General features: G+C 47.9%; 1 protein-coding gene across 1 annotated transcript in view; it reads right to left on the bottom strand.

The window, feature by feature from the left end:
- LOC125456928 (1-acyl-sn-glycerol-3-phosphate acyltransferase gamma-like) overlaps nt 1-12,033 on the bottom strand; it is a 65,940-nt gene extending 53,907 nt beyond the window's left edge. The window contains exon 1 of the mRNA XM_048540522.2: nt 11,834-12,033. The gene's annotated coding sequence lies outside the window, so the exon portion shown is untranslated. The remainder of the gene's footprint in view (nt 1-11,833) is intronic.
- Between the last annotated feature and the right edge of the window lie 13,599 nt (nt 12,034-25,632).

Below are 25,632 nucleotides of genomic sequence, written 5' to 3'. Positions count from 1 at the left end.
GTATACAGTAAAGACAGTTACCTCAGAGTACAACAGGACCTTGATCAGAGGGGCCCATGGGCTGAATGGCAGATGTACTTTAATTTAGATAAATGTGAGGTGCTGCATTTTGGAAAGCCAAGTCAGGGCAGAACATATACACTTAATGGTAATGTCCTGGGGAGAGTTACTGAACCGAGAGGCCTTGGACTGCATGTTCATAGTTCCTTGAAAGTGAAGTCACAGGTAGATAGGATAGTGAAGAAGGCATTTGGTATGCTTGCCTTTATTGGTCAGTGCATTGAGTATAGGATTGGTTCAGTCACTTTCAGAATATGGCGTGCAATTCCAGTCTCCCTGCTATAGAAAGATTGGTGTTAAACTTGAAAGTGTTCAAAAAAGATTTAAGCATGTTGCCAAAGTTGGAGAGTTCGAATTAAAGGTCGGGGGTTGGGGCGCTGAATAGGCTGGGGCTATTTTCCCTGGCGCAGAGGCTAAGGAGTGGCCTCAGAGATTTATAAAATCTTGAGGGGCATGGATAGAGTGAACAGTCATGGTCTTTTTCCCAGGCATGGGTAACCCAAAACTACAGGGCGTAAGTTTAAGGTGTGAGGGGAAATATTTAAATGGGATCTAAGCGCAACTTTCCTCATGCAGAAGGTGGTGCGTGTATGCCAGAGGAAAGTGGTGGAGGCTGGTACAATTACAACTTTTAAAAGTTGTCTGCACGGGTATATAAATAGGAAGGGTTTAGAGGGATATGGGTCAAATGCTGGCAAATGGGACTAGATTAATTTAGGATATCTGGTCAGCACGGATGAGTTTGACTGAAGGGTCTGTTTCCATGATGCACAGCTCTATGACTCTGTAACAAATACAGAAGGAATTGCGAATAAGAAACATTTCGCAAGAAAATATTAAGAAATATCAAAGAAATAAAAAATATCAAAGAAAGAAAAATTATTTTGACCCCTACCTCCCACCCTTGGGCCTATTCACCCCATGTCCCCTCCAACGCTATGAATCGGAGGTGCTGTATTAGAACGAGGTGGACAAGGTCAGAAATCACACGACACCAGGTTATAGTCCAACAAGTTTATTTGAAAACACAAGCTTCGGAGCATAGCCCCTTAATCAGGTCAAGTGAGAAAGAAACACACTGAATACATAATTTATAAGTAAAAGATCAAAGGATCACACGGCAAATGGGGATGAATTAAACAAACACAAATGCTGTTAAATTGTTAATTAGTTAGAATTGATTAATATGTGTATGTAAGTCCCCAAATTTCTTCCTGACAGAACTGAAGGTTTTATTAATGTAAAGAAGAGGTGACATTTTAGATCAGACAATGCATGTTAGGTGCAAGGCCTTGTTTAGAATCTTATGAGCTTTGGTTTGGAGTCAAACTGGTTTTATTTCTAAAGTAGGAATTTTAAAAATACCATGTTGACTATCTATAAATTGTGTGCTTTTTGAACAAGATCAAATGCATCTACAAACACAAATTCATGGGGTGAATTTGTGAGTGTCAGTGCAAAAGTGTGTGCATGCTCCTGTGGGGGTGGGGGCAGAGTATGTGTACAAAGGGGAGAGTTATCTCAGATTTTCAAGAAGACTTGTAGCTTGGGTTGTGGATGAGGTTGCAGACGTGCTCGCAGAGCCCGGTTTGGTTGCAGGTGTTTCAGCACCCTGCTAGGTAACATCGTCAGTGCACCTCTGGAGAAACACTGGTGTTTCTTCCCACTTGTTATTTATATGCCTCAGTTTGCTGGGGTGGTTAGTATTACTTCTGGTTTCGCTCTTCAGCAGTTTGTAGATCAGGGACCAGTTCAATGTGTTTGTTGACAGAACTCCGGTTGGAATGCCAGGGCTTGGTTTGGCTGGTGCTATTACGGATGTGTTGTCCCAGTCCTTCGGGTCCTTCTTTGTTCGTGTGCATTGAGATCAGTGAGAATTGGTCATGTCTCTTGGTGACCAGTTGGTGTTCATGTATCCTTATTGTCAATTTTTTTTCCCAGTTCGGCCCATGTCATGTTTGTCACAGTCCTTACATGGTATTTTGTATGTTATGTTAGTTTAATTGGCTGTCAGCATGGTGTACTTTCATTTGTCAGTAGCTGTCGCAGGGTGTTTGCAAGTTTGAGGGCTACCCTGATACCTAGGGGTCTGAGTAGCCTTGCGGTCATCTCTGATAATACGGTAGGGTGACTAGAGTGTCTGGCCATGTTGTACCTTCTTGTTGTGTGCGTCACGGAGGTAACAGCAGACTGTGCTTTTTGGGTATCCATTCCTTTTAAAAACTCCAAATAAACACTCCTGTTCTGCTTTATGTGGGGGAGAGTGAGTGTGCGTGCATGCGTGGGAGACAGTGCATGTGTGAGGGACAGTAAGTGTATGTGGGTGTGTGCATGCCTGAGAGATAATGTGTGTTTAAGAGAGGATCTGTGTGGGTGGGTGGGTGAGAGTGTGCGTGTACGTGTACGTATGCATGTGCATGAGAGAAAGCGTACATTGTGGGGTGGGGTGGGGTGGGGGGGGGGGGGTGTCACCCATGGCGCAACGTGAACTCAAGATCCCAGTTGAGACTGTCTTCATGGGGACCAAACTTGGCTATCAGCCTCTGCTCAGCGACACTGTGTTGTGTATCCTGAAGTCCGCATCGGAGGATGTCTATCTGAAGCCAAAAGTCCTTTTCATTTCTTTACACTGATGAAACCTTTAGCTCACTCAGGGCAGTGATTTCAAAGAAATTTGGGGATTTATATATACATATAAAAAAAATGTAAACCTTCTAACGGATTAAAGATTTAACAGTATGTCAGGTTTGTTTAGTACGGTTGCGAAACCCTTTGACCTTTTATAATAAATTCTGTGTTCTGTGTGCTTCTTTCTCACTTCACCTGACAAAGGGGCTATGCTCCGAAAGCTTGTGTTTGCAAAAAAACCTGTTTGACTATAACCGGGTGTCGTGCGATTTCTAACTCTCAACTCTGCCACGCTGGATTCTCAAAACTCCTCGCCAAGTTCCTCTCTCCTGGCCACTTGCTGCAGTATTCTGACAGCATGGGTAGTGGTGGTGTTATTGACTGAGGTCAGCAAACTAACATATTCTGCTCTGTTGGGCTCAGTACCATTCGGAATCAGGGTCCTTCACTGTCACACAGGAATGACTAATGACTCTTCTCAAATCGTGGTAGTTTTGGCCTTGAGTCATGGCAAACTATAATGCCCATCTTCAAACCACCATTCATGCCCAAACCTCTGAATATCTTGTTACTTGTTAAACCAGTTCCCATTTTTGCTCGATCTTCCTGTCTGAGTTCCTCTAATCAGATTTCACCCTTGTCCCAGTTCTGAAACAGCTCTTAGCTACGTCAGAACTCTGAGGAGTATTGATATGTAGAGGGATCTGTGTGCGCATGTCCACAGATCACTGAAGCTGGCAGCGCAGGTAGACAAGGCAGTAAAAAAAAGCCTATGGCAAGCTGGCCTTCATTGGAAGGGGCACTGAGTACAAGGACAGACAAGTTATGCTACAGCTTAATAGAACTTTAGTTCGGCCACACTTGGAATATTGCGTACAGTTCTAGTGACCACATTACCAGAAGGACGTGGAAGCTTTGGAGAGGGTACAGAAAAGGTTTACTAGGATCAGAGATAATGGGAACTGCAGATGCTGGAGATTCCAAGATAATAAAATGTGAGGCTGGACGAACACAGCAGGCCAAGCAGCATCTCAGGAGCACAAAAGCTGACGTTTCGGGCCTAGACCCTTCATCAGAGAGGGGGATGGGGGGAGGGAACTGGAATAAATAGGGAGAGAGGGGGAGGCGGACCGAAGATGGAGAGTAAAGAAGATAGGTGGAGAGAGTGTAGGTGGGGAGGTAGGGAGGGGATAGGTCAGTCCAGGGAAGACGGACAGGTCAAGGAGGTGGGATGAGGTTAGTAGGTAGCGGGGGGTGCGGCTTGGGGTGGGAGGAAGGGATGGGTGAGAGGAAGAACCGGTTAGGGAGGCAGAGACAGGTTGGACTGGTTTTGGGATGCAGTGGGTGGGGGGGAAGAGCTGGGCTGGTTGTGTGGTGCAGTGGGGGGAGGGGACGAACTGGGCTGGTTGAGGGATGCAGTAGGGGAAGGGGAGATTTTGAAACTGGTGAAGTCCACATTGATACCATATGGCTGCAGGGTTCCCAGGCGGAATATGAGTTGCTGTTCCTGCAACCTTCGGGTGGCATCATTGTGGCAGTGCAGGAGGCCCATGATGGACATGTCATCAAGAGAATGGGAGGGGGAGTGGAAATGGTTGGCGACTGGGAGGTGCAGTTGTTTTTTGCGAACTGAGCGGAGGTGTTCTGCAAAGCGGTCCCCAAGCCTCCGCTTGGTTTCCCCAATGTAGAGGAAGCCGCACCGGGTACAGTGGATGCAGTATACCACATTGGCAGATGTGCAGGTGAACCTCTGCTTGATGTGGAATGTCATCTTGGGGCCTGGGATGGGGCTGAGGGAGGAGGTGTGGGGACAAGTGTAGCATTTCCTGCGGTTGCAGGGGAAGGTGCCGGGTGTGGTGGGGTTGGAGGGCAGTGTGGAGCGAACAAGGGAGTCACGGAGAGAGTGGTCTCTCCGGAAAGCAGACAGGGGAGGGGATGGAAAAATGTCTTGGGTGGTGGGGTCGGATTGTAAATGGCGGAAGTGTCGGAGGATAATGCGTTGTATCCGGAGGTTGGTAGGGTGGTGTGTGAGAACGAGGGGGATCCTCTTGGGGCGGTTGTGGCGGGGGCAGGGTGTGAGGGATGTGTCGCGGGAAATGCGGGAGACGCGGTCAAGGGCGTTCTCGATCACCGTGGGGGGAAAGTTGCGGTCCTTAAAGAACTTGGACATCTGGGATGTGCGGGAGTGGAATGTCTTGTCGTGGGAGCAGATGCGGCGGAGGCGGAGGAATTGGGAATAGGGGATGGAATTTTTGCAGGAGGGTGGGTGGGAGGACTAGGATGTTGCCTGGTCTGGGGGATTTTAGCTATGAAGAGAGGGTGGACAGACTGGGTTTGTTTTCACTGGAACGCAGGAGGTTGAGGGGTGACCTGGCAGAGGTTTATAAGCCTGAGAGTGGAATGTATGAGGCTTTTCCCAGGGTGGAGAGGTCAATTACTAGGGGTGAGGGGGTGGTGCTTAAGAGCCATACAAAGCACAAAGGGTGGTGAGTGCCTGGAACACACTGCCAGAGGTGGTGATGGAAGCATTCAAAAAACACCTGGATAAGTACATGAATAGGAAGGGAATAGAGGGACACGGATCCTGTAAGTGAAAGCAGTTTTAGTATGAGGGGGCAAAATGTGTCAGTGCTGGCTTGGAGGGCCAAAGGGCCTGTTCTACAGGAGTGTTCTTTGTTAATTCACCAATGATAGTGGTAAACGATCCCTCCTTATCTTTCTCAAAATGTCTCTGGCCTTTGACACAGCAACTACACCATCCTCCACCATCACAGCTTCACCATCATCCAGCTGGCTGGGACTGCTCTCACCTAGCTCCATTCTTATCTCAGATAATCACTTGCAATGGACAAAAAACATGAAATGCTGCAGAAAGGTTAAGAAAGACAAGGCACAAATGTCAGTTTGTTATGAACTGTGACTTTGACACAAATACCGAGGACGTGCTTTGGGACTTCAGTAGTTCTCACCATCCATCCCTTGCAACAAGGATGGCATCTATCAACCTTCACGATAGAGAGGGCAGGAGCAGCAGTGAAGGAGGTGGTGGTGGGGTGGGGGAATGACAGCATTTGTGTCAGGGCTTTTGCTTCCTCTCTCATTGCTCTTCCATAGTAGAGTTTATCAAGTCAGACTCCAACGGGTCAGTGGTTTGTTGGTACAGTTTGCAGCAACTTCCTCCCAAACAATGCCAATGGGTTCCCTTTCAAAAAAAGCCTTCGGAAAACCGTTGAAATGCTTTTTCTGTCCTCAAGACCACAGTCCTTTCTTACATAGAACAATACAGCACAGAACAGGCCCTTCGGCCCTCAATGTTGCGCCAACCTGTGAACTAATCCAAGCCCCTCCCCCCACACTATCCCATCATCATCCATATGTTTATCCAAGGACTGTTTAAATGCCCCTAATGTGGCTGAGTTACCTACACTGGCAGACAGGGCGTTCCATGCCCTTAACACTCTCTGAGTAAAGAACCTGCCTCTGACATCTGTCTTAAATCTATCACCCCTCAATTTGTAGCTATGCCCCCTTGTACAAGCTGAAGTCATCATTCTCGGAAAAAGACTCCCACTGTCCACCCTATCTAATCCTCTGATCATCTTGTATGTCTCTATTAAATCCCCTCTTAGCCTCCTTCTCTCCAATGAGATCAGACCCAAGTCCCTCAGCCTTTCTTCATAAGCCTTCCCTCCAGACCAGGCGACATCCTGGTAAATCTCCTCTGCACCTTTTCCAATGCTTCCACATCCTTCCTGTAATGGGGCGTCCAGAACTGTACGCAATACTCTACATGAGGCCACACTAGCGTTTTGTACAGTTGCATCATGACATCACGGCTCCGGAACTCAATCCCTCTACCAATAAAACCTAACACACCATAAGCCTTCTTAACAGCACTATCAACCTGGGTGGCAACTTTCAGGGATCTATGTACATGGACACCAAGATCCCTCTGCACATCCACACTACCAAGAGTCTTTCCATTGATTCAGTATTCTGCCTTCCTATTATTCTTCCCAAAGTGAATCACCTCACATTTATCTGCATTGAACTCCATTTGCCACCTTTCAGCCCAATTCTGTAGTTTATCCAAGTACATGCTGACGGGACTCAGGAGTTGATTACTCATCCTGCAGACGCAATGTTCAGACCAGCAGAGCAGATTTTCCATGGCCATAAGCTTAAAAGTAAAGCTGGGGAAGAAGTGTATATCTAGGCAGGAAAGAAAGGGTTCTTTTGGTGCAGTGGTATGACTCAGATTCAAGTCCCACCTGTTCTAGAGGTATGTGATAACATCTCTTAACAGGTTGATTACGAAAATATCTCAAAAAAATATCGTCAATTGCCATTTAAAGTCCATGGAGCTCTGGAGGTTATTTTTTATTCATTCACAGGATAAGCATGTCACTGACCAGGCAGCATTTATTGCCCATCCCTAATTGCCCCGAGGGCAGTTAAGAGTCAACCACATTGCTGGGGGTCTGGAGTCACATGTAGGTCAGACCAGGTAAGGAAGGCAGTTTCCTTCCAAGATGACATTAGTGAACCAGATGGGATCTTCTCCCCCACCAACAACTGGCAATGGTTTTGTGGCATCATTAGATGCTTGCTTCCAGATTTTTTTTTTCACTGAATTCAAACCTACCATCTGTGAGGTGGAATTGAAACCTGTCACCAGGATGGCAGGTGCTGGATTTTATAAACCCAAGGTCAGCTGTTTAGTTGGTAACTTGTATTCTACAGCAGTAAAGTTTGTAGAACTTGAGTTCCCAGTGAATGGTTGATCCCTGAAGTTGCCTCCTCCACTTGATATTAACCTTGAGCACGAGAGTCATGGTGAGACTTTCCCAATTGGTTATCAATTTTTTTCCCACTCTTGGCTTTGCAACTCAGAGCAGCAGTTGATGCAACTCCACCTGTATAGTCCCAAGTCTACGGGAACACGGTGTGGGGCTGGATGGACACAGCAGGCCAAGGAGCATCTCAGGAGCACAAAAGCTGTCGTTTCGGATCTAGACCCTTCATCAGAAAAGGAGAGGGGGAAGAGGGTTCTGAAATAAATAGGGAGAGAGGGGGAGGAGGATCAAAGATGGAGAGAGGAGAAGATGGGGGGAGGCAGAGGCAGCGGAAAAACTGCTCGATGTTCAAACGTGACTGGTATTTGTTGATGTGAGGGTGGAGGGAGACAAAGATGAGCCCTTTACTGAGGACTGACCGTTCGTTCTCAGTAAGGGGGAGGTCGGGGGGGGAGGTCGGGGGGGGAGGTCGGGGGGGGAGGTCGGGGGGGGAGGGGGGGAGATGCGGGGAGATGGTGAAAATTCGGCAGGGCTCAGTGCGGCTGTCTTCAAGACAGTGAAGACATCCATCTTCGATCCGAGACGAACAATCATAATATAACTGAATTTTACCTTCAGTTTAAGGGAGTAGGGAAGTGGGTTTCTAAAAAGATTTAAAATAGGCAACAATTACAGCATGAAAGCAGAGCTGTCATAAGATGATTACAAATCCAGTTTGAGGGCAGTTCCTTTTGTTCATGTCTAGGAGCATCAAACCATATCTCACAAACCCACTTTACACGTTGCTCAAAATAGCACAAACAGCTTTGCCACCATATTTGAAATATCTAACTGCATTGCTGAGCAGATTTATTAAAGAGGCATCTCCTATACCTCCCATCCCTCAATTAGAAGTAATTAAGTGGTTTATATACTCAATTCTGTACAAGAAACTCCACCCTTATGTCAGTTAAAACTTCAGTCTGTTTCTTTAGGCCTCCAACCATCATTTTTAAAGGTATTGAGAATCAGTTTTGACACTTTTGATGAGATACTGGATCTCTGGTGGTCTCACTGAATCTTCACTCATTCATTACCAGATAACCCTGTCGAACCTCCTACCAATTCCCTCATTCCAGACACAGCCAGACACACAGATACACTTCAGCTAATAAGAACTTAGTGACACCCAATAATCTTCCTCCATTTTCAGTTCAGTTATATTAGAGCAGGATGCTTCAATAGGAGTTTTTACTGTATAATTGATGAGACTGATTACTAGAGAGTGAAGTGCTTGAGTTACAGACATTCCTCCTCAAGTTCGCAGTGCTGATCATTTTGACTTCAGTAACATCACGCTGGCTTTCGTGCCAGGGGGTCAGCGCTGAGGGAGCGCCGCACTGTCAGGGGGTCAGCGCTGAGGGAGCGCCGCACTGTCAGGGGGTCAGCGCTGAGGGAGCGCCGCACTGTCAGGGGGTCAGCGCTGAGGGAGCGCCGCACTGTCAGGGGGTCAGCGCTGAGGGAGCGCCGCACTGTCAGGGGGTCAGCGCTGAGGGAGCGCCGCACTGTCAGGGGGTCAGCGCTGAGGGAGCGCCGCACTGTCAGGGGGTCAGCGCTGAGGGAGCGCCGCACTGTCAGGGGGTCAGCGCTGAGGGAGCGCCGCACTGTCAGGGGATCAGCGCTGAGGGAGCGCCTCACTGTCAGAGGGTCAGCGCTGAGGGAGTGCCTCACTGTCAGAGGGTCAGTACTGAGGGAGTGAAGCACTATCAGAGGGTCAGTACTGAGGGAGCGCCGTACTGTCAGAGGGTCAGTGCTGAGGGAGCGCCGTACTGTCAGAGGGTCAGTGCTGAGGGAGTGCCGCACTGTCAGAGGGTCAGTACTGAGGGAGAGCTGCACTGTCAGAGGGTCAGTGCTGAGGGAGTGCCGCACTGTCAGAGGGTCAGTACTGAGGGAGTGCTGCACTGTCAGAGGGTCAGTACTGAGGGAGTACCGCACTGTCAGAGGGTCAGTACTGAGGGAGTGCCGCACTGTCGGAGGGTCAGTGCTGAGGCAGTGCCGCACTGTCGGTGGGTCAGTACTGAGGGAGCGCCGCACTGTCAGAGGGTCAGTACTGAGGGAGTGTCGCACTGTCAGAGGGTCAGTACTGAGGGAGTGCCGCACTGTCAGAGGGTCAGTGCTGAGGGAGCGCCGCACTGTCAGAGGGTCAGTGCTGAGGGAGCGCCGCACTGTCAGAGGGTCAGTACTGAGGGAGTGTCGCACTGTCAGAGGGTCAGTGCTGAGGGAGTGCCGCACTGTCAGAGGGTCAGTGCTGAGGGAGTGCCGCACTGTCAAAGGGTCAGTGCTGAGGGAGTGCCGCACTGTCGGAGGGTCAGTACTGAGGGAGTGCGGCACTGTCGGAGGGTCAGTACTGAGGGAGTGCGGCACTGTCGGAGGGTCAGTACTGAGGGAGCGTCGCACTGTCAGAGGGTCAGTGCTGAGGGAGCGCCGCACTGTCGGAGGGTCAGTACTGAGGGAGCACTGCACTGTCAGAGGGTCAGTACTGAGGGAGAGCCGCACTGTCGGAGGGTCAGTACTGAGGGAGTGCCGGACTGTCAGAGGGTCAGTGCTGAGGGAGTACTGCACTGTCAGAGGGTCAGTACTGAGGGAGTGCCGCACTGTCAGAGGGTCAGTGCTGAGGGAGTACTGCACTGTCAGAGGGTCAGTACTGAGGGAGTGCCGCACTGTCAGAGGGTCAGTGCTGAGGGAGTGCCGCACTGTCAGAGGGTCAGTGCTGAGGGAGTGCCACACTGTCAGAGGGTCAGTACTGAGGGAGAGCCGCACTGTCGGAGGGTCAGTACTGAGGGAGTGCCGCACTGTCAGAGGGTCAGTGCTGAGGGAGTACTGCACTGTCAGAGGGTCAGTACTGAGGGAGCGTCGCACTGTCAGAGGGTCAGTGCTGAGGGAGCGCCGCACTGTCGGAGGGTCAGTACTGAGGGAGTGTCGCACTGTCAGAGGGTCAGTGCTGAGGGAGTGTCGCACTGTCAGAGGGTCAGTACTGAGGGAGTGTCGCACTGTCAGAGGGTCAGTGCTGAGGGAGTGCCTCACTGTCAGAGGGTCAGTACTGAGGGAGTGTCGCACTGTCAGAGGGTCAGTGCTGAGGGAGTGTCGCACTGTCAGAGGGTCAGTACTGAGGGAGTGTCGCACTGTCAGAGGGTCAGTGCTGAGGGAGCGCCTCACTGTCAGAGGGTCAGTACTGAGGGAGCGCCGCACTGTCAGAGGGTCAGTACTGAGGGAGTGCCGCACTGTCAGAGAGTCAGTACTGAGGGAGCACCGCACTGTCAGAGGGTCAGTGCTGAGGGAGTGCCGCACTGTCAGAGGGTCAGTACTGAGGGAGTGTCGCACTGTCAGAGGGTCAGTGCTGAGGGAGTGCCTCACTGTCGGAGGGTCAGTACTGAGGGAGTGCCGCACTGTCAGAGAGTCAGTACTGAGGGAGTGCCTCACTGTCAGAGGGTCAGTACTGAGGGAGTGCTGCACTGTTGGAGGGTCAGTACTGAGGGAGTGTCGCACTGTCAGAGGGTCAGTACTGAGGGAGCGCCGCACTGTCAGAGGGTCAGTACTGAGGGAGTGCCGCACTGTCAGAGGGTCAGTACTGAGGGAGTGCTGCACTGTCAGAGGGTCAGTACTGAGGGAGTGCCGCACTGTCAGAGGGTCAGTACTGAGGGAGTGCCGCACTGTCAGAGGGTCAGTACTGAGGGAGTGCTGCACTGTTGGAGGGTCAGTACTGAGGGAGTGCCGCACTGTCAGAGGGTCAGTACTGAGGGAGTGCTGCACTGTTGGAGGGTCAGTACTGAGGGAGTGTCGCACTGTCAGAGGGTCAGTACTGAGGGAGCGCCGCACTGTCAGAGGGTCAGTGCTGAGGGAGCGCCGCACTGTCAGAGGGTCAGTGCTGAGGGAGTGCTGCACTGTCAGAGGGTCAGTGCTGAGGGAGCGCCGCACTGTCAGAGGGTCAGTACTGAGGGAGTGCCACACTGTCAGAGTGTCAGTACTGAGGGAGTGCTGCACTGTCAGAGGGTCAGTCCTGAGGGAGTACTGCACTGTCGGTGAGGGATGATCACAAACCCATGCCGCGTGTGAACAGCCCCTTCGGCCCATCTGGTCTGTACTAGCCCTGGTTCCGTTCTGAATTAAACGCTCCTTGTGGGATCTTGCTGTGCACAGATTGTAGACCCAGTTTTTTACAACAATGACCAGACCAAACCAAACCAAACCGAGCCGCCGCTGGGCCATGACAGGCGCTAGAGTAATGCACCTCCCAAACTGAAGACCCCGCAGCGGCCATGCATTTGCCTAGCGCCAGGTCAGCGGCTGCGCTCTCACACCGTGTCCCTCACCTCACCGGGAGGCTCGGCTCGGCTGGGCCTCGGGCTCCGTCTCTGCTGCAGGCCGGAGGCTGTGGCGCGGTGAAGCTGAGCGGGGAAGCGGGGGCAGATGGCGAGTCGGCGACGCCCGGGACTCGCTGCGAGGAGCCGGGCGGGACTGCGTTCAACCCGGAGCCCTTATCCGCACGCACTTCCCGGCTCCACACTGCCTTCCGGTCCGCCGCCTCAAACCCCCGGCCGGAAGCCCCGGCAACACTCTTCGGTTCCAGGTTCCTCCTGGCGTTTTCTGGTTGTGGGGTTGTGCTGTTCCCATGGAAACATTAACCCTCAATGACCCAGGGGTTTCCCTCAGACTCTGTCATCCTGCTGTGGTAGTAATTACCCCCCCCCCCCCGGTTCCATACAACTTGGGGCAAGAACTGGAGCAAATGCCAGGGTCAGAGGGTGGGGAATGAGCTGTGAGGGGGCAGTAAAGTGTATGTGGGTCCAGGAGGTGACCCAAAGAAGGGGCGTGGGGTGTGGGGAATGTAAAGTGGTTTGTTCTTCAAACTGATGGAGCCACACCATCATCGTCACCACCATCATCATCACCATCGTCACCATCATCATCGTCACCACCATCATCGTCACCACCATCATCATCACCATCGTCACCATCATCATCGTCACCACCATCATCATCACCACCATCATCGTCACCATCGTCACCATCATCACCATCATCATCACCATCATCACCATCATCACCATCATCATCATCATCATCGTCACCACCATCATCGTCACCATCATCATCACCATCACCATCATCATCATCGTCACCACCATCATCGTCACCACCATCATCACCATCATCACCATCATCATCACCATCATCACCATCATCGTCACCATCATCATCGTCACCATCCCTGACTACTGCGGCCTCACTCACTCACTCCTTCCCTCAATCACTCACTCCACTCACTCACTCGCTCCTTCACTCACTCATTCACACTCCCTCCTTGCCTTAGTCACTCCCTCACTCACTCCTTCCCTCACTCACTCACTCCTTTCCTCACTCACTCACTCCTTCACTCACTCACTTGCTCTTCACACACTCACTCACACTCTCCTTCCCTCCCTCACTCACTTACTCACTCCCTCCTTCACTCACACACTCCTTCCCTCAATCACTCACACTCCGTCACACTCACTCGCTCCTTCACTCACACTCACTCACTCACACCTTCTTCCCTCCCTCACTCACTCCTTCCCTCACTCACTCACCTCCTCCTTCCCTCACTCACTCCCTCCTTCACTGCCTGATGAGTAAAGCACCCCCTGGGATGCAGAACAGTCAGAGGTGACTTCATTGACATATACAAGATTCTGAGGGATTTGTCTGGGAGGATGCGTACAGGATGTTTTGTGGGAGACTCTCAAACTGGGGACCATTGTTTTATTCTCTCAGATTGGTGTGAGTCTTTGGAATTCCCTTCCTCAAAAAGGCAGTGTGTGCAGAATCTTTAAAAACAACTTTACGGTGGATGGAGATCAATTCATCATTACCAACGAGTTGAAAGGTTACTGGGGGGATGCAGGAATGTAGAGTTGAGGCTAAAATCAGATCAACCGTGAACTTACTGAATGGTGGAGCAGGTTCGAAGGGCCGAGTGGCCTCCTGTTGCTCCTTGTTCATATATTCACGTCATTGAAAGTCACTCAGCAGGTTTACAGGAGCAGCCTTCCACACACTGTTCAGGAGGGATAGTACACGCACATTGCCTATGATGCGGGGGAAGGTCATTGATGAAGCAGCTGAAGGTGGCTGGGCCTAGGATACTGCCCTGTGGAACTCCTGCAGAGATATCCTGGAGCTGAGATACTGAATCTTCCATTGTGCTAGGTATGGCTCCTGCTGCCGTGGAGTTTTCCCCTGATTCCCATTAATTCTATTTTTGCTCGGATTTCCTGTTGCCACGCTCAGTCACTTGACATTGTTTAAGTGGGCACTGGATGATTATTTGGATGGAAGTAGTGCCCAAGAGTATTGCGTAAAAACAGGAGATTAGCACAAGAAAATGATGCTCATTTGAAGAGTTGGGGGCATGATGGGCTGAATGGCCTCCTGAAATGTAACAGCTCTGTACTGTCATGGGCAGTCACTCTCACCTCCCCTTGGAATTCAGTTCTCAGCTGTGGTTGAGATGAAGGACTTGAAATAAGTGAAGCAAACAGATTATTGCACCTTTAATTTTAAATGAGGTGAATCACAAAACTTTACACTATCCACATTTTACTTAAATTCGAATCTGATACCAATTTTTACCATGAATATGAAGAGTTTTAGTTAAGTGGGAGGAGTAATTGCAGGTTAGTTTCTGCACTGTCTTTCTGTGTGTTGACCAGTTTAGTGAGACATGATCATTATGAGGTGGGATGGATTATTCATGCTCCATCATGGCCAGCAGCAAACCCCAACTTTATAGAGGAGACATAGCATACAACAGCAAGGGTGTGATGTTAAACCTGTAGAAGACACTTGTTAGACCTCACCTGGAATATTGTGCACAGATGTGTGTGCTACATTATAGGAAAGATATGAATGCATTAGAGAGAGGGCAAAAGTATGCTTCCAGGAAAGAGGATCAATTGAAGAAGACATGGCTATTCCCCTTAGAGACGATGGCTCGGAGGAGATAAGGAGAAGTTCTCACTCATAAAAGGAGCAAGTACAAGAGGACACTGGATATTTACTTAAATAAAAAATATGTGCAAGGTTATGGGGATAATGCAGGCCACAATTCTCTTCCCAAAATGTTTCCAACAAAACCACAGGATTGTGGTCAGCATAATACACATATCATTCGCATTCAGAGACAGTAGGAAGTGCAGATGCTGGAGAATCTGAGATAACAAGGTGTAGAGCTGGATGAACGCAGCAGGCCAAGCAGTGTTCAACCACTCTACACCTTGTTATCTCTATCATTCGCATTGTTGGTGATGTTTATTTCAAAATGATGTACAACAAGCTGTCATGACATAAAGCCAGACAGTCAAACAGTAAAATTAAAACCTTCAAAGACCCCCAGTAGTTACTCCAATAGTTCCTAAGCAGATTTTTAAATTGCCGATCCCCGACTTTGTGAATAAATAATTCAGACACTGGTTTTGTATTGTAAATGAAAGACATATCTATTTATTAAATACACATTAATGTTAACAGACAAAAAAAAGCAGCAAGATAAACTGGTGAATATCTGTGTTTTAACCCTTAAACATTCATTTTTAGTCCCCAGTCACACAAAAGACAGACAAACAAATTCAGTTAAGGAATAAATAAATAAAAATCAATAAAACTGGCCAGATTACTTCAAAGGTTTTCATGACGCATTATTTCACAGGCAGAGATGCGGACTCCTTGGTTACTTTTCTGGAAATCATGATCAGGCTTTTCTTTTCAATTCCCTCAAGTCGCAGTATTACTCCAGTGTCTCAGCTTTCTACTATTTGGGCTTCTAGAAGCTGGTGTGGCTGAGTGGGCAGGGAGTTTTCAAATCTTCATGTCAACAACCAATGTCATCTCCCCAGAAGAAATGGCACAAGAAAACCATCAGCTCTGGTTGTGCTCTGAGAGACCAACTGTCTCTTCCTGAGGATTCAATTACCATTCAGCCTCTGTCATCTGCTTGAACATAGGCTGTCTTCCAGACTTGCCAGAACCAATTCCCATGTATTGACCTTGTTAATAGCCAAATCCCACTTTCTGTTTAAACAGAATGCTCCTCCTGGGATTGCTGCATCTATAAGAACTCTTTTAATCAAAAATCAGCCTACAACTAATCTTCATGCCTGGTCTCACTAACAAACAAAAGTTTACTTTATCATGGTACTTGCCTTATCGTTTTAACAAATCAACTTTCGGTATGAATGGCACACTACCAACACTTGTCTGGGAATAGGGTATGAATCCATCTTTGTGATTGCATTAACTTTCCAATATCCTATAAATAACCCCAATGAACCACGTCTTTTAGGAAGCAACACTACTGGAGAACTCCGACGACTCCCACTTGGTTTAATCAATTGATCCTCCAACATGTATCGAATTTCCTTTGTGAGTGTCTTCTTTCTCTGGGTTTAACCAACTGGGGTTTTGTTTTATCAGGTTTGAATCAGCCACAGTTAATGTAGTACATCTCTGCAAACTTCTTTGTACTTTCTGAGTAATCTCACTATATCTCTGTATTGACCTTTCCCCAGGTACAGCATCAGAACTCTAATACATCCAAATTTGTGAACCTAATAGTAGGAATATTACTTTGGGCATTGCCCACTTCTCTTGGGCTCTCATCCTTTTTTCTCCAAATCCTCCTTGAGTACACCTGCCACTTGACACACCTGAACATTCTCATCATGTGATAACCGACCATTCCTCACCCACAGGGTATAACCAACCATTCTTCACCCACAGGGTATAACCAACCATTCTTCACCCACAGGGTAGAGCCGACCATTCCTCACCTGCAGGGTATATCCGACCACTCTTCACCAGCAGGTATAACCGACCATTCTTCACCTGCAGGGTGTAACTGACCATTCTTCACCCGCAGGGTATATCCAACCATTCTTCACCCGCATGTTTAACCGACCATTCTTCACCTGCAGGGTATATCCAACGATTCTTGACCTGCAGGGTATAACCGACGATTCTTCACCTGCAGGGTATTCTTCACCTGAAGGGTATATCCGACCATTCTTCACCTGCAGGGTATATCCAACCATTCCTCTCCCGCAGGGTATAACCGACCATTCCGCACCCGCAGGGTATAGCCGACCATTCCTCACCCGCAGGGTATAACCGACCATTAGAACATAGAACAGTACAGCACAGAACAGGCCCTTCAGCCCACAATGTTGTGCCGACCATTGATCCTCATGTACGCACCCTCAAATTTCTGTGACCATATGCATGTCCAGCAGTCTCTTAAATGACCCCAATGACCTTGCATTCTTCACCTGCAGGGTATAACTGACTATTCCTCACCCACAGGGTATAACTGACCAAGCTTAACCTGCAGGGTATAACCAACCATTCTTCACCTGCAGGGTATAACCGACTATTCCTCACCCACAGGCTATAACTGACCAAGCTTAACCCGCAGGGTATAACCGACCATTTCTCTCCCGCAGGGTATAACCGACCATTCTTCACCCGCAGGGTATAACCGACTATTCCTCTCCCGCAGGGTATAACCGACCATTCTTCACCTGCAGGGTATAGCCGACCATTCTTCACCTGCAGGGTATAGCCAACCATTCCTCTCCCGCAGGGTATAACCGACCATTTCTCTCCCGCAGGGTATAACCGACCATTCTTCACCCACGGGGTATAACCGACCATCCCTCACCCGCAGGGTATAGCCGACCATTTCTCTCCTGCAGGGTATAACCGACCGTTCTTCAACTGCAGGTTAGAACCGACCATTCTTCACCCACGGGGTATAACCGACCATCCCTCACCCGCAGGGTATAGCCGACCATTTCTCTCCTGCAGGGTATAACCGACCATTCTTCACCTGCAGGGTATAGCCAACCATTCCTCTCCCGCAGGGTATAACCGACCATTTCTCTCCCGCAGGGTATAACCGACCATTCTTCACCCGCAGGGTATAACCAACCATTCCTCACCCGCAGGGTATAACCGACCGTTCTTCAACTGCAGGTTAGAACCGACCATTCTTCACCTGCAGGGTATAACTGACCATTCTTCACCCACAGGGTACATCCAACCATTCCTCACCCGCAGGGTATATCCGACCATTCTTCACCCGCGGGGTACATCCGACTATTCTTCACCCGCAGGGTATAACCGACCATTCCTCACCTGCAGGGTGTAACTGACCATTCTTCACCCGCAGGGTGTATCCAACCATTCTTCACCCGCATGTATAACCGACCATTCCTCACCTGCAGGGTATATCCGACCATTCCTCACCTGCAGGGTATAACCGACCATTCTTCACCTGCAGGGTATTCTTCACCTGCAGGGTATAACCGACCCTTCTTCACCTGAAGGGTATATCCGACCATTATTCAGCTGCAGGGTATATCTGACCATTCCTCACCCGCAGGGTATAACCGACCATTCTTCAACTGCAGGCTAGAACTGACCATTCTTCACCCGCAGGGTATATCCGACCATTCTTCACCTGCAGGGTATAACCGAACATTCTTCACCTGCAGAGTATAACCAAACATTCTTCACCCGCACGTATAACTGACCATTCTTCACCTGCAGTGTATAACCCACCATTCTTCACCTGCAGGGTATATCCAACCATTCCTCTCCCGCAGGGTATAGCCGACCATTTCTCTCCTGCAGGGTATAACCGACCATTCTTCACCTGCAGGGTATAGCCAACCATTCCTCTCCCGCAGGGTATAACCGACCATTTCTCTCCCGCAGGGTATAACCGACCATTCTTCACCCGCAGGGTATAACCGACCATTCCTCACCCGCAGGGTATAGCTGACCATTTCTCTCCCGCAGGGTATAACCAATCATTCTTCACCCGCAGGGTATAACCAACCATTCTTCACCTGCAGGGTATAACTGACCATTCTTCACCCGCAGGGTATAACCGACCATTCCTCACCCGCAGGGTATAACTGACCATTCCTCATCCGCAGGGTATAACCGACCATTTTTCACCTGCAGGGTATAACGGACCATTCCTCTCCCGCAGGGTATAACCGACCATTCTTCACCAGCAGGGTATAACCTACCATTCTTCACCAGCAGGGTATAACCGACCATTCCTCACCAGCAGGGTACAACCGACCATTCTTCACCTGCAGCGTATAACCGACCATTCTTCACCAGCAGGGTATAACCGACCATTCCTCTCCCACAGGGTATAACCGACCATTCCTCACCCACAGGGTATAGCTGACCATTTCTCTCCCGCAGGGTATAACCGACCATTCTTCACCCGCAGGGTATAACCGACCATTCCTCATCCGCAGGGTATAACCGACCATTTTTCACCTGCAGGGTATAACGGACCATTCCTCTCCCGCAGGGTATAACCGACCATTCTTCACCAGCAGGGTATAACCTACCATTCTTCACCAGCAGGGTATAACCGACCATTCCTCACCAGCAGGGTATAACCGACCATTCTTCACCTGCAGCGTATAACCGACCATTCTTCACCAGCAGGGTATAACCGACCATTCCTCTCCCGCAGGGTATAACCGACCAAGCTTCACCCGCAGGGTATAACTGACCATTCCTCACCTGCAGAGTATAACCGGCCATTCCTCTCCCGCAGGGTATAACCGAGCAAGCTTCACCCGCAGGGTATAACCGACCATTCTTCACCTGCAGGGTATAATCGACCATTCTTCACCTGCAGGTCTGTGAGGGTTCTCCAGTTCCTCATCAGCACTCTGTTCCAAAGTTAAAAGCACTCTGCACCGCCTTCAGCCTCGACCTCAGTATGGTCTGATTGGGCTCATTGATTTCATTCAGGATCTGCTTTTTGTCCTGTAATTAGGCAGGTCATATTTAACCTGGATTACCTTCATCTTTCAGGAAAGTTTCAGCTCTGCTTTCATTTGCTTTTGGTTTCACATCAACCTTTACAAATGGATTTTGTTTAAAATTGCCCATGTTTCTGTATGCGAAGGAGAAATTCTCGGAATCTGTTCCCTGTCACCTCTGTTTGGAGGGATATGGACCAAATGCTGGCAAATGGGACTTGATTAATTTAGGATATCAGGTCAGCACAGACAAGTTGGAATGAAGGGTCTGTTTCCATGCTGTACTGTCTATGATTCTATGACTCTTCTGTTTCTTGAACGTCCTCTGGACATAGTATAATTATCCGCAAAGCTGATACCTTTAGTCCTGACAAATCATTACCCACAAATAATTCTACTCCCTCTTTAGGTAATGTTTTTACTACTCCAACAATTACTTCTCCTGATCACAAATCACATTCAAGTTGAACTTTATATAGTGGAACTAGAATATATTCTCCACCAAGATAATGAAATGTGAGGCTGGATGAACACAGCAGGCCCAGCAGCATCTCAGGAGCACAAAAGCTGACGTTTCGGGCCTAGACCCTTCATCCTGAAACGTCAGCTTTTGTGGTCCTGAGATGCTGCTGGGCCTGCTGTGTTCATCCAGCCTCACATTTCATTATGTTGGATTCTCCAGCATCTGCAGTTCCCATTATCACATATTCTCCACCAATCCTATTTATCAATACCTTAGCTCTCATTGAGCTGTCTTTCTCCAATAAAAGTGATTTGTTTCCCCTGTATCTCAGTTTTGAACATTGGTTTAGCTACCTCACCTAAAGAAAAAGTAAGTGCCATTCCTTTAAACAAAAATCCTGCATCCCTCTCATCGACTTTACAGCCAAGGACACAATCCACCCTGAGCGTTTTCATTATGGCTTGAGCTGCAACCAAATCTTAGGTAACAAAGTGTGGAGCTGGATGAACACAGCAGGCCAAGCAGCATCAGAGGGGCAGGAAGGCTGATGTTTCAGGCCTAGACTCTTCTTCAGAAGTTCACAAATCTGGGATATGATCTTTTCATGTTCTCTTGTAGGAATCATTTTTACAAACTCCTGTAAGACCCTGGGTCCCTTGCCTTTCTTTACATATATAAAAGAAAAGAGAAAAGCAAGTGTGGACATTTGATGCTGGAAATTGAGGCTGGAGAAGTAGTCATGGGGAACAATGAAATGGTAATGGAACTGAATAGGTACTTTGCAATCGTGTTCACAGCAGCACACCAGAACTTCAAGAGAATCAGGGGACAGGGGTGAGTGTAGTGGACATCAGTAAGGAGAAGGTGCTGGGGAAGCTAGAGGATCAAGGGTTACAGGGAAAGGACAGGAGAATGGGGCTGAGAAACATAGCAGCAGTGATTAAATAGTGGAGCAGACTCATGGGCTGAACGACCTATTTCTGCTCCAATATTTTATGGTCTAATAGAAAATTTCATGATTTTTCCTGACTTGGAAAAAGACAAACTAGCCCTTACTTTCACTTCTCTCAGTGTTGATTGGCCTTGTCTCACACAAATAAATCACTTTTACCTTCGCAACTCTCTCTCAGCTAGACTGAGACCCAAATTGGCTGTCTGTGCCTATTCAAACAATTCAGTTAAGAGATGTAATTTTTTTCCTAGGTATAGTTAAAAATAACCAAATTGTTGGCATAAATAATATTGTTGCACAGTACTACAATGTTTTTACTACAAATGAAGTTGGTTTAATTTTGAATTCAAATGGCATGCTTTGCATTTATATACTCTGTATGGTCCTCCCAAAGTTGATATTCCTTCAGTTGTATCAGTCAACTGAACTTGCTGATGCCTTTTTAGCAAATCAATGTTGTGACATATTATCCGAGTCCTATTCATGTAATGCAATCTTCCAATCTGGAATAGGATATGTGTCCACTTTTTGTAACCCTGTTGACTTTGCACATAGTGAATATGGAATCTCTGTGACCAATCTGGTTTCACCAGCAACATAATAGGAGAGCTGGACTTACTTCAACTCGTTCAATAATGTAATTGTCCATCAAGAACATAATCTCTCCCTTCTCTTGAGCTAATCACTTTGGATTGAATTTGTAAGGATATTTTTGAGGGGGGGGGAATTGGGAGGGAGGGCTGCACGATACCTCAGTGGTTAGCAATTTTGCCTCACAGCACCAGGGACCGGGGTTCGATTCCATCCTCAGACAACTGTCTGTGTGGAGTTTGCACATTCTCCCCGTGCCTGTGTGGGTTTCCTCTGGGTGCTCCGGTTTCCTCCCACAGTCCAAAGATGTGCAGACTGGGTGGCCATGCTAATTGCCCGTAGCATTCAGGGATGTCTAGGTTAGGTGGGTTAGACATAGGAAATTAGGGGAGTGGGTCTGGGTGGGATGCTCTTCAGAGGGGTGGTGTGGACTTATTGGGCTAAAGGGCCTGTTTCCACACTGTAGGGATTCCATGAATTCTATAAATTCACCCCAAAGTTAACAACGTAAACATTCCAAGACAATTTTCCTGGCCTTTTCATACAAACTGATCTATGATTCTGAAATAGCCTTGGTGAGTCACTTTGGTGGTTTTCTGGAGACTAAAACATGACATGATCTAACCTTGTGAGCACATCTGTGTTATTCAACCTGGCTGCTGGAAGGGTCAGCTTTAAAATTTTCAATTTCTGATTCATTCTCTAATTGCTTGGATATTTATTTCACAGTGGTGTAGTAATAATTCCTTTTCATGAATTACCACCTTGCTGCATCCACAATGAAAGGACTGGCATATGTCCAACAACATCATCGATCCAAGACCTCAAGGATGTCCTCATTACCAAAGCAGTGACCAGTGCAGATGACTGCTGGACTGACCACCAGCTCATCCACTCCTCAATGTCCATCAAACACCACCAGAAGCAGCTGCAGACAAAGAAACTGTTCAGAAAAAGGCACAGTGTTGACCAATTTCAAGAGCGGAGCAGGCTACTGTCCATCCAACAAAGTCTTCATCAAAATCGCCAAAGACTTCATTTTAATGGAGTGGAGGGAACTGGAAGGCAGCCATTCTCTCATGTTGTGAAGAAATCATTGGCTACAAGATCTGAAAACACCAAGTCTGGTTTGACAAGAATGACCAACTCATCTAAGACCTCATTGACAACAAGTGAAAAGCTCTCCATGGACAGCAGGACAGTGAAGCACAGAGGTGAACTCAACATACAGTAAAGGTGGAATTACAAAGAACACCATGGGAAATCAAGAACCAACGGTGGACCCAGAAAGCTAAGCAGCTGTAACTCCCTGCCGACACTCAGGGGTCCTTCAGTGCCACCTCAGCAATGTACAGACCCAACACCCTTTTCCTTAAAACTGGTGCAGGGTATAAATTAGATTAGATTAGATATTATTGTCACATGTAGCAGGGCAAGTTTCCGTTCAGCCCTCCATCAGGATCAACGGTGAAGCCCTCACTAATATGAAACATTCACCTTACTAAGTAAGATACCTCTCATCTAAGGCTGACATCAATGTGGAGATTCAAGTCATATCCAATCTGTTGCCTATAGATGCCCAAGGATGACAGTCTTCAATGTCCATAACACCTGCGCTGATACCGAGATCCATGTGTGTAAGGCAGCATCCTTCCGACTCTTCTAAATGGCTCAGAAACTTGAATGTTGTATAGACAACCACCTCAAGGCCCTGGAGAAGTCCCAGTTTGTTGTTAACAGATTCTCTGCATCAGCTGGAAGGACAGCCATACTAACATCAGAGTTCTTGAGGCAGCAAACAGTACTAGTACCGAGTCCATGATCATCTGAAACCAACTCCGTTGGGCCAGCCTCACATTTAGGGTCCCTGCGTTCCAACTTCCAAAGCAAATCATCTTCACCCAGTTCAGGGCAGGCAATCAAATGAGAGGAGGACAAAGGAATAGTTTCAAAAACTCCCTGAAAGCTTCCCTCTAGAAATGGAACATGGATGTCACCATGTGAGAGATCCTTGCTCAGATGAAACTGACTTGTAGGAAGCTTCTGTACGAAAGGACGTAATTCTTCGAAAGCACCCAGCGGCAAGAGGAAGTACAGAAAAGGACCCAAAGAATGGAATACCAGGGATCACAAGGCCAAGGGCCAATTCCACCTCCCAGAAACACCTGCCAAATGCTTAGTTGGAGGAACAGGCTCATCACCACACAAGGTCCCACAGAGCCCAGGAGCAGTGGCACGGAATTTCCTCAGTGAATAATCGGACTCGTTAGTGAGTGATTGCTGATGACAATTCTAGCAATTCCAAACCTCAGGTTCATGTTCTGGGGACAGGAGTTTGAATCCCACCATGGTAAATAGTGGAATATGAATTCAATTTTAAAAATTTGGAATTAAAAAGCTTGCTTACCAGTGACCATGTAACTGTTGATGGTTGTAACAACACATCTTGTTCAGTAATGTTCTTTAGGGAAGGAAATCTGACATCCTCACCTGGTCTGGACTACATGTGCCCACAGACCCACAATGTGGTTCACACCTTATTACCTTTCAGGCAGTTGGCAATGGGCACTAAAGGTTGTTCAAACCAACAACACCTACATACCATGAATCAAATTTAAAAATCCCTATTTCTTTCTATCCCCCCTGTAATAGTATCTCTGAGAAAAGGCTCAGTGAACCTCGAATTTGATGGTTTCCCTGGAAAAAACTTTTTCCAGCCGCAAAAGTTCGAACTTTGGCCTTTTTATTTGGCTTTCCTTGTTTGTTGAACATCCTTCAAATGTGTTTTGGCCAACTCACATGCTTTGGTCAGTTTTTTTCTGACATTCAAAATATAGGTTGGCAGTCTCTGACCTTTAGTTTATTAATTTTTCTTTCATCCATTTAAGTGGTCCCCTCACCTTATGTCCATATATTGGTTCAAAAAACTAAATCCTGTCAAAACTAAAAACTCATCAGGACTGTCCCTAATGGCAAAACATAACACAGGAATTCCCTTATCTCAATCTTTTGGGCATTTGTGCCAAGTAGCTTTCGTGCCACACAAATGCCAGGTAATGACTATCTCCAATAAGAGGCAATCCAATCATTGCCCCTTGAAATTCAATAGCATTACCATCACTGAATCCCCAACTAACAACATGAAACTGAATTGGACTCGCCATATAAATATGGTGGTGACAACTGCACAGAGGTTAGGAATATCACAGTGAGTAACTCACCTCCTGCCTCCCCAAAGACTGTCCAGTATCTACAAGGCACAAGTCAGGAGTGTGGCGGAATGCTCCAACAACACTCAAGAAGCTTGGCACCATCCAGAACAAAGCAGGCCACCTGATGGTACTACACCCACAAGCATTCACTGCCTCCCCCACCGACGCTCAGTAGCAGCAGTGTGTACTATCTACAAGATGCACTGCAGAAACTCACCAAGATCCTTAGACAGCACCTTTCAAACACACGGCTACTTCGATCTAGAAAGACAAAAGCAACAAATACATGGGAACCTCCAAGTTCCCCTCCAAGCTGCTCATTATCCTGATGTGACGTGGAGGTGCAGGTGTTGGACTGGGTGGACAAAGTCAGGAGTCACATCACACCAGGTTATAGTCCAATGGGTTTGTTTGAAATCACAAGCTTTCAGAGCGCATCTCCTTTGTCAGGTGAAGTGCGGACAGGCACACAGACACATAATTTATAAGTAGAGGGAAATCAAGGGCAGAGAGATCAAAATATTAGACAGATGGTGAGAGTGGAGTGTCGAACAATAAGTCTCTGCAGGTGATCAGAAGTGTTAGATGGTGTGAGTACAGTGTTAATAGCTGCAGAACAAGCGAAGGGATGACCTGTAATCCAATTGAATGAGGCAGAGAGATAATTCAAAAATTTAAAAATAAGGTATTGTTGGAAATTGCAATGACCTTCTCAGAAGACAGATGCAGGATGCGACTGATAGAGTACCCTTCATCGCTGAGTACTTCGCGGGACAGGAGAGACTATGCCACGTTCTTCACAGTCTTCAACATGGCATCAATGATAATGAGCATCTCACCAAGATCTTCCCTACACCTCCGCTTCTCACCGTCAACCACCAACTCTTAAACAGACCATTGTTTGCAGTAAACTACCTAGCATTCAGAGCAACATGGACCACAACATCACACAACCCTGTCATGGTAACCTCTGCAAGACATGTCAGATCTTCGACATGGACACCACCATCACACGTGGGAACACCACCCGCCACGTACATGGCAGATGCTCACGTGACTCAGC

Source organism: Stegostoma tigrinum, chromosome 12 (genome assembly GCF_030684315.1).
Source record: "Stegostoma tigrinum isolate sSteTig4 chromosome 12, sSteTig4.hap1, whole genome shotgun sequence".
In the NCBI taxonomy this organism is placed as follows: Eukaryota; Metazoa; Chordata; class Chondrichthyes; order Orectolobiformes; family Stegostomatidae; genus Stegostoma; species Stegostoma tigrinum.
This window is presented reverse-complemented; position numbering and strand designations above follow the sequence as displayed.